The sequence below is a fragment of the Schistocerca gregaria genome, chromosome 3 (genome assembly GCF_023897955.1).
Source record: "Schistocerca gregaria isolate iqSchGreg1 chromosome 3, iqSchGreg1.2, whole genome shotgun sequence".
NCBI classification, from domain to species: Eukaryota; Metazoa; Arthropoda; class Insecta; order Orthoptera; family Acrididae; genus Schistocerca; species Schistocerca gregaria.
The window spans coordinates 150,429,842-150,440,669 of NC_064922.1; positions in this window are offsets into that span (position 1 = coordinate 150,429,842).

Sequence of the window (10,828 nt, forward strand, 5' to 3'; positions counted from 1 at the left end):
CAGAAAGATGTAGGTTGCAGTAGGTATTGGGAGATGAAGAAGCTTGCACAAGATAGAGTAGCATGGAGAGCTGCATCAAACCAGTCTCAGGACTGCAGACCACAACAACAACAACATGTCGTCATCATCAGGTGAACGGTCGGACTGAGCTCCTGTGAACGTGCCGGTACGGAGATCCGTACGCTATGGGCATGGCTGCTCAGGGGGAACTGGGTTCGGTCGCGGCGGCGGCCGATTTAAATACCCTCCGCCCGCGACGCTCTCCCTCTGCCGTCCGCGCCCTGCGCCACGGTAGTGCGGTGGAACAGATTGCGACGGCGTCTGAGATGACGTCGGTGCGATGGCTCTGCCCGCCGTGGGCGTCACAACTATACGTTTGCTGGATTTACTCTTGATTAACCCAATCGCTGCTTCTTCCCAAGTCTTGCTAACATTATAGCCACAGTCACGGTTTATGAGGTCGTCATTGGTGCGAATTTCGATGGCCCCTCTAACAACGCTGTCCCAGTCTCTCGACGTCTGTACTCCATAGCGTGACTTTCCGACAAACAATGTTCAGCGGCCGGCCGGCGTGGCCTAGCGGTTCTAGGCGCTTCAGTCTGGAACCGCGTGGCCGCTACGGTCGCAGGTTCGAATCCTGCCTCGGGAATGGATGTGTGTGATGTCCTTAGGTTAGTTAGGTTTAAGTAGTTCTAAGTTCTAGGGGACTGATGACCACAGATGTTAAGCCCCATAGTGCTCAGAGCCATTTGAACCAACCAATGTTCAGCGACCGCTGACTTGCTCGGATACATCAGTCGAGTGTGCCTCTGGTGCTCACGGCATCGATCCTCGACGGTACGCATCGTCTGACCAATATACGACTTACCACATTGACACAGAATCTGGTACACGCCGGCCTTCCTGAAACTGAGGTCATCTTTGGCGCTCCCCACCAGTGCACGAGTTTTATTCGGTGGACAAAACACAGTGTTTCTTCTTCTTTTCCCCGAGAGTGCGCCTGTATATGGAATAAACGAAGTACCTACCTCCTCCCTCGTGATTTCATCCAACTCCACAGGTTGTGCTGTAGTGGTTGGGCGGAGAGCACGTTGAAACTGCCACTCTGAGTACCCATTTTTTCGAAATACAGTTCTCAGATGTTCCAATTCCTGGGGTAGACTCTCTGTGTCAGAGATAGTGCGCTCCCTATGTACTAGGGTTTTAAGTATCCCATTCCTCTGTGAAGGGTGGTGGCAGCTGTCTGCGTGCAAATACAGATCAGTGTGCGTTGTCTCCCGATACACCGCATGACCTAGGGTGCCGTCAACCCTTCTCTTGATCAAGACGTGAAGGAAAGGTAATTTACACTCCGTTTCAGTCTCCATAGTGAATTTGATGTTGGGGTGTATGGAGTTTAGATGTGTAAGGAAGTCAAGGAGTTTATCCATACCATGTGGCCAGATGACGAACGTGTCGTCCACGTATCGGAAAAAGCAAGTAGGTTCCCATTCGGTTGACGGCAGGGCTTCCTCCTCGAAGTTCTCTATGTACAAATTCGCTACCACCGGTGAGAGTGGGCTACCCATGGCGACTCCCTCCGTTTGTTCGTAGGATTCTCCATTTAAGAGAAAATACGTGGAAGTCAAGACATGCTTAAAAAGTTCAGTGGTCTTCTCGTCAAACTTCTGACTAATCAATTCTAGTGACTCTCGCACAGGTACCATCGTGAACAAGGAAACGACGTCAAAACTCACCATGATATCTGATTCATCCAATCTGAAGCTATCAAGACGTTACACCAAGGTCCGGTACCGCCTAGACTATATGGACTCCCGAAGGTTCACAAAGAGGGGGTACCATTACTCCCCATTGTCAGCAACATCAGGGCTCCTACATTTTTGTTGGCCTAATACCTGACGGGAATATTAAGTCCTTATGTGGGTAAATGCCGTCATCACATCCGTAATTCCGTGGGTTTTGTTAAACGGTTCGAATGGTCAAACTGTTTCAAACGTTAGAATATATTATACTGTGTACAAATATTAAATGTATTATATTTAGATTTAATAAAAAATTATAAAACCAGTCATCAGGACCGTTCAAAGTGTACAAATAGACCGCTTGCTTTGTGGATGACACCAGTCATCCGCGCGAGTGAGGTCACGAATTTTCTCGCGCGAGTAACGGAGGGTTAAGAGTTACCCGGTCTTTAAATTGATTTTACATGTAAACACTACATTCGGCACATCGGTTCCTCATCAGGATTTTAACTTCTAAGTCCCCTCTAGAAGCCTCAGTAGGAATTGTGAAACTCTACGTATGTCAATATAGGCAGTGTAGCACTTATGGAAGGCCCGTTGTCTAGTACTATGGAGCAGATTTCAGTTCTCGATATTTCACCTACAGTCGACTTCACGTTCCTTGCCGTCCCCGCTGACCGAGCGGTTCTAGGCGCTTCAGTCCTGAACTGCGCGAGCGCTACGGCCGCAGGTTCGAATCCCGCCGCGGGCATGGATGTGTGTGATGTACTTAGCTTAGTTAGGTTTAAGTAGTTCTAAGGTCTAGGGGACTGATGACCTCAGATGTTAAGTCCCATAGTGTTCAGAGCCATTTACGTTCCCTCTCAACATCGGGAGCACCCAATGATTTATTAATCGAAGCATCTGGAGAAGAAGCTAAAAAAACTGTACAATTGTATCAGCACCTGCATTCATGGTCCACAAGCCACTGCTGAGGACATGGTGGAGGTGTTTTGTACCGTTGTCAGTCATTCCATATTCTGTTCCACTCGAAAATGGAACAAGAGGAAAGATATTGCCTGTACTACTCTGTGCGAGTATTTCATTATAGTCCTTACACGAGATGGACTTGGCAGTCTGTCGCAAGTGCTGGTTCTCTGAACTTTCTGAACAGCGTTTCGCGGTAAGCATTATCATTATGTTTCCTATGGTCCCCCATCTCACAAGGGAACGCTGCAATCAGACATGTAGAAACCTATCCTGTAAATTTTTCACGCAGATATAATAAACAGAAATAAATGTACTGTCAAGTCTAGCTGCTAAGGCACACTGCAAGTGTTTTAAAAATGTTAAAGTCACTCATTTTTGCCCTCATGAAAAACCGCTTGTAACAGCGGTTTGTGCAGCTCTTCCTGCCTATAGCTCGAATCGATGAATAAGCAGGCGTTGCCGTGACAAAAGAACTTAGCACTGCGTAGAGCGGAGTCCATTTCGGCACACACGAGAACTTTAAGCACTTAAGCCACACCAGAAATGCCTCACATTTTTCGAATAACCTTCAGTTCATATCGGGAGCTAAACTTTAGCAGATGTAACTTACATTAGTGACTAGGAGAGCGAAAAAAAAAACAAGGCAGTGCGTGATATTATATTAGAGCCGAATTCAATCAAACGGCCTTTTAATTAGTTGGCACTCAGTATTTTATAAGAGTTTTTGTAGCACAGATCTTATCATTTTTGAATAATATATATTTTGATAACAATGAAAGAATTCCTTGCTTATTCTCTGTAGTCGAAGTGTCTGCTGGACTACGAAAACAGTTTCCTCACACCAGGCACCCTTGGAAAAAAAATGAATGCATTCAGGCACTTCACAGTAGTTACCAATTTTATTTGGAAAGAACTAAAATGGATTAAGAAATGGCCGTGACTCTTGCTCTGCATACTGTGTTACATATCAGGCATACTTGATCAAATTCGGAAAATATGGTAATGGAAACTAACAATGCAGAAATTGCAATAACACTGTTCCACCGATAAACCTGAAAGGACAAAGAGCTATCGAAAATTATATTTTCCGACAATTATCTGATAAATATTTTACATTGTTCAAATGTTTTTCAATCGAGAGTTTGAATCCCACTACTGGTTCTGGGTGGAATCCGAAATATAGTAATAGTCTTTTCGTCATCCTCCTAGAGACAGAGGTTTTATTATGGCCAGGCCAAAGCCCAACAAAAGAAATGAATTATTCCCCGCAAACCGGAAGAAGACGCTTCGAGTGTAACATTGACAATTACTCTCTCCCAGTTTTCCACATTTGCTACGTCGATTACAAGGCTTTTGCAACTAAGTAGTCCTTTCTTTTTAAATTTTTCTCCTAATTTCTGTTTCTAAGAACAGAGATAAAGTTGCGGAAACTATGATCCACTAATACTTATCACTGGCATTGTTATATATGAACGCTTCATAACATTTATCGACTGCATAAGCGAGTCTGTCTTGTTTTTGGTCAAAATGATGAAGTGCGGTTTTCACATAACTTTCGTGATTGGCTTAATATGCAGTTTTTAGAGGATATCAAGAAGCTTCGTCTTCAACGTAAGCTAGCAATTTCTCTATACTATTACCTGTTAACGACATATCCTCTACACCCTTACACGTTCCGTAATTTTGCGACTTCCTTTTCTGTATAAATTCCTACATCTGATCAGTGACGTTGAAGAAGCCTGGAAATCAGTAATGTTCATCTCACTTGCAATTCAAAGGCCCAGTTTCATAGATTGCCCTCGGTAACGGTGCACTGACTCTCACGAGCAGTTCTAAATATTCGAATAGTTTTTCTTTCACACTTTTGCGAGTTTCATTTTGACACACATTTCGCATTTTGTGTAAATCTCTCATACATTTATACAATACATGTTCAGGTTTTAAGAAACGTAACCGTCTTTGCAAACTGCATAAGTTTAAGCGTTTTTTCCTCTTTCGTTGAACCAAAATATTTCAGCGTTTTCTCTGACACCGAAATCTATTACTGTACATGTTTCTTTGAATATACTGTTTTTGTTCTGGACTTTGATTAGCGCAACAATCATTATTCACACTATAATTAACGGAATTGTCTGAGCTATTTCCTGTTTCTTCTAATGTTTCTAGTGAAACGTCGGCGTCATTGGAATGACTTGCTAAGACATTAACTAATAAATAACATATATACATTCTTTCGTTGTTAACTTCATTAATTTTATTTTGTAAAGCTGAAAATATTAATTGTATTCCACATTACTGTAAAACTGTGGAAGCTGCGAGAAGACAGATTCTATTAGCAAGCATATGCGAAGAAATCACAAAGAAAATTTATTCAGATTTATCTCCATCGATGCTACAAAATCAACTGCTGTTATTATGGATATTAAATGAGTTGCAAATTCGAGCGAATAGTAACTGAGAACAACTATGTCAGAAATTATTAAAGAAAACTGAAATTCACTTTACAACTCACGATCACGTTGTGCCCTGACATCTTGTTTACCGACTTCAATCAAGGATATGTACCCATTGTGTTGCGCTCGCTCTGTCAGCTACAACTGAAACGTCCCCTTAGAAAAATTGTACACGACTGGTCTATGTGAAACGTCCCCTTAGAAAAATTGTACACGACTGTGCTTAAACTGACACACAATAGTGTTTAGCGCAACGCAATCTGACTTTCAATAATCCCTACAAAAGAATGGCCCTGACTAACATTAACCTATACCTTTCACAAATCACTTACCTCACAAAAAATCTTCGTTACTCGAACTACTGCAATACAGCGAGCACCACTACTGCTAGCTAAATAAAAGATTCAAACTACTGAAGGCACTAACTACTGATAGGCATAGTTGGCGAATGAAAGATTTTAATAGAGAACAAACAATGTATTTACCTTAATAGTCATAAAATATATATATATCAGTTCATGACACCAATTCTTACAAATTTCAAAACTCCGCCATCTCTCTCCCCACGTCCACCACTGCTGGCGGCTCACCTCCAACTGCGCAACGCTACGCGCTGTTAGCATCCAGCTGCCGCTGCCAGACACTACAATGGCAGACAACAATGCAAACTAGCCACAGACTGCACACGGCACAGCCAGTGATTTTCATACAGAGCGCTACGTGGCGGCGGCGTTACCAATTAAAAAAAAACTAAACATCCTACTTACACAACTACAGCAGGGATGTACACTTCTCCAGCCACCTGACCAACTAGGAATTTAGCAAACTTCAACATTCTTTTAAAAGAACATGCAGTGTATCTCTTGCAGACAAAATTTTGACGTATTGTTTCTTTCGGTGTATTCTTCCTGCATAAGAAAATTCAGGGCAGGTGTCGACATGTTGGGATTGACAGATCCGTTGTCAACACTTTCATATCTATAGTGGTCTAGAGATAGCGTCTTTGATTATTAATCAACATGTCCTCGGTAATGGTTTATTTCCCTGGCGGGGCTTAAATCATGAATAAAAATCATCAGCAATGGAGGCCGGACATTTCCAGCATAACAAGTGACTTTCATTCTGTCAGCGGCCTTGACAAAGAGGGTGGAGGAGCGGCCGGAAATTCGGAGGAGCGGCCGGAAATTCAGGTAGTCTCTTGCCCTTTGGGCCAGTAACAGCCTCTAAAAGGTGGAAGAATAAGTAATGATCAACGGCTCTAGGCTGCACAAGGCAAGAAAACCACTGCATTAAAGTCAACTAATCTGTATCCACAGGATATGTGGCAATTTGAAAAGTGCAATTGGCAAAAGATTCCGGGCTAGTTACCTCCGGGAGGGAGCTGCCAAAGGGGAGGAGAGCATCAGAAAAAGATTATATAACCAGGGAAAGGTCTACGTGGAAGGGAGTGGAATGTCAGAGTTTGAACCTGGTAGAGAAGCTAGAAAATCTGAAAACTGAAAATGCAAAGGCTCAATCTGGATATAGTAGTGGTCAGTGAAGTGAACCAAAAAAAAATAATGTTAGGATTTCTGATCCGATGAATATAGGATAAAATCAACAGTAGCAGAAAATGATGATATAATGTGAGTATAATTCGTTATGAATAGGAAGACGGGGCGGAGCGTGGGTTAATGTGAACCGTTGAATGACATGACTATTCTCGTCATAATCGGCAGTTAACCAACACCGACAATAATAGTTCAGTTGTATCTAACGATATCACAAGCAGGAGATGAAGAGATGGAGAAAGTATATGAGGATGGGTAGTTCAGTAAGTAAAGTAGTCATGGGGGGACTGGAATGCGGTTGTAAGGGAAGGGACAGAAGGAAGAGTTTCTGGAGAAAAAGGGCTTGGTAGTAGAAATTAGACATGAGAAAGACTAACTGAGCTCAACAACAAATTTCAGATAGTAATAGCGGATACTGCGTTCAAGAATCGCAGGAGGAGAGGGTATACTTGGAAAAGGCCGCGAGACACGGGAAGATTCCAGTTAGATTACGTCGTGGTTGGGAAGAGATTCCGAAATCAGATATTGGAGTGTAAGGCGTAACCAGGAGTAGATAAAAGTTCAGATCAGAATTTAATAACGATGAAGAGAGAGCTGAAATTTAAGAGAATAATTAGGAATAATCAATGCGCAAACAAGTCTGCTGGGGTAGAACTAGGGAATGAAGAAATACGCTTGAATTTCGCTGAGGCTGTGGATACTGCGATAGTGAATAGGTCTGCAGACGGCCTGGTAGACACACCTCTGCGTGAAGTCAAGATAGCTGTTGGGAACCTGTGAAGCATCAACGATGCTAGTGAAACGTTATTGGAGTTCAGTCATTTATTCTCAATGTTTACAAATCGTGCTTCTTCCGCACCAACCTCGGCTGCTGCTTATTCAGTTTCGTGTTGGATTTCAGCTGACTTCCGTTGAGTCAGGTCAGCGGTTGCACGCCCAGCAGAAGACGTCAGCGAAGCTGGGGCCGCGGCGGACTGCAAGCAAGCAAGGAAGCTGACTGGGAAGAAATAATGGGTAATAGAAGAAATATTTCAACTGACCGATGAAAGAAGGAAGTACGAAAATGCTCAAGGAAATTCAAGAATACAGAAACACAAATCACTTACGAATGAAATAAACAGGAAGTGTTGGGAAGCTATGGCGGAAAGGCTGCATGAAAAATGTGAAGAAATCGAGAAAGAAATGATTGTCCGAAGGACTGACTCAGAGTACAGAAAGTCAAACCAGCCTTCGTAAAATTGAAAGCAAGGTTGGTAACATTAAGAGTGCAATGGGAATTCCACTGTTAAACACAGAGGAGAGGTTGGATAGGTGGAAGTACACTGATGGCCTCTATGAGGAGGGGGACTTGTCTGACGACGTGATAGAGGAAGAAACAGGAAACTGAGGGTAGAGATAGGGGATCCAGTGTTACAATCATAATTTACGAGGGGCGTTTGAATAGTCCGTGCAAAGTCCGAGAGATGGCACCACTGGCGCATATAGAGGTCATGTTCAGTTGTTAGCAGCATCTTTGGAAAGAACGCACACCAAGTTTCAGCCATATTGGTCAATTTTTTTCTGTTTGGCATTCGTGTGAATCAAGGAAGTCAAAAATGGACGAAAAAGAATTTGTGTGGTGATTAAACATTACTTTATGGAAGGCACAATGCCTCTGGAGACTAAAGAGAATCTTCATAAACACTACGGTGACTCTGCACCTTCCTTTAGAACAGTTTATAAGTTGTTTCAGATATTTCGGAGTGGTCGTATGGGCACAAGTGATGCTCTGCGTTCTGAACGCCCTGTGGAGGTTATGAATCCAGAAATCATTGATAAAATCCATGATATGGTGATGGATAACAAAAGAGCTAAGGTGCGTAAGATTGCTAGAGCTGGAGGGCATCTAGAATGAAGGCGTCCATAATATTTTGCATAAACATTTGGACACGAGTAAGCTATCCGCAAGATGGGTTCCGCGATTGCTCACTCTTGACCGAAAACGGAACCGTGTGAAGTGTTGCAAGGATGGTTGGCAGCTGCTCAGGAAGAATCCTCAGGACTTAAAGCGTCGTTTCGTTTTTGTGGGTGAAACTACTATACTCCTGAGACCAAACAACAATCTAAACAACGAGTTAGCAAGGAAGAATCTGCACCAAGAAAGATGAAGACCATTCCTTCGTCCGGAAAGGTTATGGCGAATGTCTTTTAGGATTCGCAAGGGATAATCCCTATCGACTATCTGGAATATTATTCATCGTTATTGGACAGTTTGAAAACCGAACTGCAAGAAAAACGCCGCAGAAAAGTCCGTTTCAATCACAGCAATGCACCAGCACACACCTCAGCAGTTGTGGTTGCAAAATTAATGGAAATAGGATTCCAACTCTTTTCACATCGCCCCTGTTCTCCAGACTTGGTTCCCTCGGGCTAATATTTGTTCCTCAATTTGAAAAAATGGCTGGCGGGACAACGATTTTATTCAAACGAGGAGGTGATTGCAGCAACTAATAGCTATTTTGCAGACTTGGACAGTTCCTATTATTCTGAAGGGGTCAAGAAATTAGAACACCGTTGGACGAAGTGTGTAAGTCTAAAAGGAGACTATGTGGAAAAATAAAAAAATGTTATGCCAAACACGTGAGTAGTTTTTAATTTTTGCACGGACTTTTCAAACACCCCTCGTAGAAGAGCTTTGGACGACTTAAAAACAAATAAAGCAGGAAGGATAGATAACTTTCTGTCGGAATTTATAAAATCACTGGGGGGGGGGGGGAAGTGGCAACACACCGACTATTCATCATAATGTGTAGGGTATATGAGGCTTGTGAGAGAGCTTCAGACTTTAGGAAAAATATCATCCAAGACTGCAACAGCCAACATGTGCGATAATTATCGAGCCATCAGTTTTATGGAAATAAAAGAAAGCTCCAAGAGTGGGATTAAAATTCAGGGTGAAAGGATATCAACGGTAAGATTCGTTTACGACACTACTATCCTCACTAAAAGTGAGGAAGAATTACAGGATCTGTTGAATGGAATGAATAGCGTAATGAGTGCAGAATATGGATTGAGAGTAAATAGTAGAAAGACGAAGGTAATGAGAAGGGCAGATATGAGAACAGTGAGAAATTTAGCATCGTAGTTGGTGATCATGAAGTAGATGAAGTTGTGGAATTCTGCTACCTAGGTAGCAATATAACTTATGGTGCAGGGAGCGAGGAGGATATAAACAGCGGACTAGCAATAGCAAAACGGGCTTTCCTAGCCAAGAGAAGTCTTCCAGTATCAAATGGTTCAAATGGCTCTGAGCACTATGGGACTTAACTCCTGAGGTCATCAGTCCCCTAGAACTTAGAACTACTCAAACCTAACCAACCTAAGGAAATCACACAACACCCATGCCCGCGGAAGGATTCGAACCTGCGACCGTAGCCGTTGCGCGGTTCCAGACTGCAGCACCTAGAACCGCTCGGCCACTCCGGCCGGCCTTCCAGTATCAAACATAGGTGTTAGTTCCAGGAAGAATTTTCTGAGAATGTACGTTTGGAGCCTAGAATTGTACAGTAATGTGTCATGAACTGTGGGAAAACAGGAACATAAGAGAATCGAAGCATGTGAGATGTGATGCTACTGAACAATGTTGAAAATTAGGTATACTAATAAGATAATTAATGAGGAGGTTCTCCGCAGAATCGTCGAAGATAGAATACATGGAAAACACTGGCAAGAAGTGATGGGATGATAGGACATTTGATAAGACATCAGGGAATAATTTCCATGGTACTAGAGGGAGCTATAGAGGCTAAAAAATACATAAGAAGCTAGAGATTAAAGTACGTCCAAGAAATAATTGAGAGTATAGGTTGCAAGTGTTGCTCTGAAGTGAAAGGGATGGCACAGGAGAGGAATTCGTGACAGGCCGCATCAAAGCAGTCAGAAGACTAATGCTAAAAACCGATCGTTAGTAAATAAGTCGCTAAACTGCATCGATATCTTCCATTCATCCGAGATGCTGGGTATCGCAGACACTACTAAAAGAGTAGTGGCCTAGTTCTCTAGCATTAGCGAATTTTTGTATTAAATTAACATTACAACGAATCTGTATACTGGATTATACTGTTAAAAGTGTGTA